Source organism: Triticum aestivum, chromosome 1B (genome assembly GCF_018294505.1).
Source record: "Triticum aestivum cultivar Chinese Spring chromosome 1B, IWGSC CS RefSeq v2.1, whole genome shotgun sequence".
In the NCBI taxonomy this organism is placed as follows: domain Eukaryota; kingdom Viridiplantae; phylum Streptophyta; class Magnoliopsida; order Poales; family Poaceae; genus Triticum; species Triticum aestivum.
Window position 1 is genome coordinate 80,914,531 of NC_057795.1, and position 4,930 is coordinate 80,919,460.

Below are 4,930 nucleotides of genomic sequence, written 5' to 3' on the forward strand. Positions count from 1 at the left end.
CTAGGTCTCCGTCAAAGGAGCGGCCCCCTTTATACCCCACTACGCGAAATGACCGAAATGCCCTGGTGGGGGCACGGTATTTACACGGTTGCCATTGGAATTTTTATCCGACGGCTCACAGCGATATTGTAAATATCCGACGCCTCACGTGAGCCGAGCCTGAGATCCGACGGCCCGAATTGCATCAGGAAACCGATCCGACGACTGAGAATCCAAACGCACGGGGAGGCTCCATTTTGCTTCGGACTCTAACAAGGGGATTCTTTGGAGGTCAAAGCTCGCATTTTTATCCGCTGGATCTGCAGGAACGACGACGATGATGCCGGCGCATCCGGGCTCTTCGTCGACCTTCCCGTGCTGGAGGCCGACACTGCCGGCTTCTCCTGGAATCTCTGTTGCTGCTCAAGGTGTTGCATCTCCTCCGCGGTCTCCCTCCTCGGCTGCTGCGCCTCCTCCGCGGCTGGGCGCCAGGGCAGTTGGGAATCAAACGAAGAGGTCAAGGGGAACCACAACGGTGAGACGCGACGCTAAGGAGTAAGACGGCCGGATCTGGAGCTTAAGGCCCTTCACCGCGCTTGTGTTCGTCAGATTGCAAGGTCAGTCTACTCTGACCAATCTCGCCCAATTATCTGTACTCCCTCAATTATCTGCCAAGTACTCCTGTTGAAATGAGGAATCATCTTGATCCTACAGATTACCATCCTCTCGATTGTGGCCTGGCGGAAATCATCTGGATCCGGCTAGTTTGTACTTAGGCACTAGTGTTGCTCTGCTCTTTTTCCTTGTGATGCTTGAGTACTGAAGAAATTGTTTGGATAATATGCACTTTTCTTTTGCTTATGCTCTTCTGAGATTGGCTAGTTACTGTTTGGGGAGTAGATGTAGTGTGTCGTAATTTGCAAGTGAATCACTGTGTATATCAGTGCTAAATACAGTTACAAGCACAATCCTACTAATGCTTGTACACTGAAACAATTGGTCATCTCAAGGTCAAATATCAAGAAGAGCTTCTTGTCATTAGTCAAAATTTTCATCATCTCAAGGTCAAATTTTAGAGTACTTGGTCTGACATTTACTTTGTCTGCTGTAGTAAGCCCTGGAGTTGTACAGAGGAGAGGAAGAGGCAGTCACTGAGGGCGTGCTACGTCTACGGGCTCATCTTCTTCGCCATCAACCCGCACAGAGTAAGCATCTGCTTGTTTAAGCTGGGTAAAGTGGTCGCCGTCTAAATCATGAGACACATCATCGACAGAGTGTTTTGTAGAGACCATCAATGAAAACCCAGTAATTCGTTTGTCGATCCATCGTGCATCCTTCTGATGCTAGCTAGTCAGGTGCGAAGTGGATCCTCTAACATGAAGAAGAGAAGTCACCTAAGCTACAATTCCCTAACTTCCCTCCTCCGCATCAGTCAGGTGGTGCATGTGTACACTTGTTCACTCCTTGTAAACACGATCAACACGCCGGATCACCATTGCAATTAAGTGCCTTCTGAAATTAGGGGAGTAACAATGATGATGATACAAACTTGTAAGCCACAACAAATTCTGCTTCTGCAAAAAAGAAAACCATGTCTGCCTCTGTTTTGGAGAATAAAACATGAAGGAGAAAGATTGTGTGTGTGTGGATGACAATGAAGCAGATGGAGTATATCTTCCGGAGTAGTAACTTATGCATCTTACTCACTTGACTGTTTAAATATCTTGTACCGTAACCATATCAAAGTTGCAAATTAATTTGTTTGTCTGAATAAACGTTTCGCAATTCTGCAGCAGCGCTGCTGTCGGAGTCGTCGGTGGATGAGACGCCCACGCCACCAGCGGTATAAATATATAGTGTTTGGCAACAATAAATATACAAGTATATAATTTGTGGCAGCAATAAAAACATACTCCAAACATAATCTGTGGCAACAATAAAAAACACTCCAAACAATACACACATACTCCAACGGAGTAGACTACACAATAATCTGTGGCAACAAACTGGAGTAGGATCAGTGTCCAAGCATCTCTAGTGCCTTTGCATACACTTCAGGAGGAACTGAGATCCTGGGCGGTAGCAGTCGTAGCCTTTCTAGCCTTTCCTTGTTCATGTGTGGGATTTTGTATTTATTGGCTCCACCAATCTTCATTACTTCGACCATGCAAGTCTGCAGAGTCTTCGAACATGTGCTCCCAATATTGCAGCCACGTCCTTCTTATCAGTTCTCTTGAACTTGCCTCCTCTACTCTTATGGAGGGTTTCCATGGACATGTAAACGGCATATCTCTGCGCATCAGTGAGCCAATTCCTTTGCCTTTGTACTCCTACAATAGCAATAGAATAATAAAATTAATTATTGCAAGAATATTACAAATTGGTTGATGGAAATGTAAACAAGAGGTCAGCAATAGCAATAGCAAGTAATTCCATAGGAGTATTTCTTGCTGAAAATGTTGCTTGATGTAAATATAAACATAAATTCTTGAGTTCAAGGTTTCTGCTCTCTCTGTGTAGCCATGAATATTTCCGCTCTCTCTCTGTAGTATGTACACATCTCCCCTTTCCCTAGCAAAAAAGAGAATGCTCTAACTAGTCTAGTCTCTCTAAGTGACCAAGTGGGAGACATCACACCCACCTGTCTGGTTTATGCAAGATCCTCCTAACAATCTACTGTACTCCAGTATAATTTCGAGGTTTAGGATTGCTAGTATGAAAATGGTGTACTTTATAAATTTGCAAGAATTTCAAATGGAGTACTCCAAATATGCATGCTGTTAAAATGACATTAGGAGTACTCCAAATATGCATGCTGTTAATTATGAAAATGGAGTACTCCAAATATGCATGTTATTAAATATGAAAATACAGTATAATTCTGCAAGAACATTAGGATTTCGACATTGATGAGAAATGGAGTAGAATTCTACTGATCACTATGCACAATTATACTCCATTATATGTTGAAATCTTAGCAATCCCTTCCTTCTATGTCACTTCTCTGTTATGGACACAATATGCACAATTCTACTCCATTGATCATTCATCCTGATAATGTTCAACATCAAGGTTTCCATTTTGACAGGTAATGTTGCCTTTTTCTTCAGGTTCTCACAATAGGCACAATCTGTTATTGCTTAGCAATCCTTGATGTTGAAAATGGAGTAGAACGTCTAATGAAGCTTCCTCATATGCACTATTCAGTCTTAGCAATCCCTTCTTTGTTACTTCTCTGAGGCATAATTTGATGCAAGATTAAAAGAAATTATACCTGTATTTTGACCAGCATTGTTGCCTTCTTGAGGTTCTTCGTTGCTTTCTTCAGGTGGAGTGAAATTGAGGTCTGGGACTACCACGATTTATACTGAGCCAATGATCTACTGTTGTCACCGTTGAGGATCTGCTGCTGTTGCTTCTGTTGAGGGCCAATGATCTGCTACTGTTGATGTTGAGGATCTGTTGCTGTTGCTTCTGTTGAGGGCCAATGATTTGCTACTGTGGATGTTGAGGATCTGCTGCTGTTGCTTCTATTGAGGGCCAATGGTCTGCTGTTGAGGATCTGCTGCCGAAGGCAAGGAGCTACAGTTGAGGATCTGCTAGGCAAGGAGCACCGAGCCTGGAGGTGGTCACGCATGAGAGGAGCTCCTGATCTTCTCCCCTGGCCCCCGGTGAGCTGGACCTTGCTGGCGACACGGGGAAGAAGGGAGGTGGTTCTGGGCGAGCTTGACCTTGCCGGCGAAGTGCTGCTGGGGCCGGCGGCCGGCGAGGTGCCCTCCTGGGGCCGGCGGCAAGGTTCCTGGATGAGCAGGAAGCTGGGCAGGGAGGAGGAGATCCTGGGCGGAGGAAAATCTGGGCGAGGTGGGCAGGAAGGAGATCCCGGCGAGGTGGGGGGAGAAGCTGGGCGGCGAGCCGGCGACGCGCTGGGAGGCGATGCACTTGGCGAAGCGATCCCGATGGTTTTTGAATTTCAAGTTGATGGAAGGGTATTGTTGTCCATTAGCGTTTTTGGGGGGCTGTCAGAAATCTCCTTCCACGGCCTACAAAAGTGAACGGAGGGAGTACTATTTTGTCTGGCGGATAGTGCCGATGGCATCATCCATGTCTGTCGAAGTGGTGGTCACATACTGCAGGTATGCTAGCTCCTCACAATAAATACATAATTTTAAGTTTGTTACAGTTTATGGATGAAACTGGGAATCACGTTCCACAAGCATGCCTCATAGTTATGCATAGTTTTTCTGTACATATGGTGTGCTGAACTCCTATTTAAAGACGTTATCATTACCCATCTGATCCTTCTATTTGTTAGTTGGTTTCCTGAATAAATCAGTTCAGACGATTAATTGATTTGGAGTAGAACATGTCTTGCATTTTAAGCTCCCGGCAGTTATATTTCAGATCAATATTTGTAGTTGGTTTCCTGATTATTGTGTAAAGCATTTATTCCAAGCTAAGAAAGCAAAACAGGTTCACAACATCCGACATCCGAAGTCTCATCTGCCCTAAACAGCAGGCAACAAACCAAAAAGAAGAAACGGCCAGACGGAAAACAGAAGAAAGTCTAAAACTGCACTACTTGCAGGCTGTTAGACAACACCTGGAATCTCCTCTGCAACAATCTGCAGGATACATTCTGGTGGTTCATCAAGCCACACTTTATTCATCTCCATGCTAACCCCTTCCTTAGCCATTTGCCGGTCTTCTCACCCAGCTCACCTTGTACTCTTGTCTGGTTCTGAGCATCTCTTTCACTTCATCGACGATTGGACCCATCGCCGAGAGATCCTTGCTGCTGTTGTTGAGCATGGCCACCACCTCTTTGCTATCGAGTTCTAAGTGAACCTTCTGAAATCCTTGCTGAATCGCAAGTTGCATCGCCTGCCGGCTCGCCATTAGCTCCAGCAACTGGGGATCGGAGGTGCTTGGGAGGAACGCACACGCCCCTCCT

General features: G+C 45.4%; 1 long non-coding RNA gene across 1 annotated transcript; it reads left to right on the forward strand.

The window, feature by feature from the left end:
* Positions 1 to 238: 238 nt before the first annotated feature.
* LOC123108658 (uncharacterized) lies at positions 239 to 4,343 on the forward strand. Its single transcript, XR_006451989.1, has 3 exons — positions 239 to 596; positions 1,091 to 1,184; positions 3,308 to 4,343. It is a non-coding gene; the product is annotated as an uncharacterized lncRNA (long non-coding RNA).
* Positions 4,344 to 4,930: the final 587 nt, after the last annotated feature.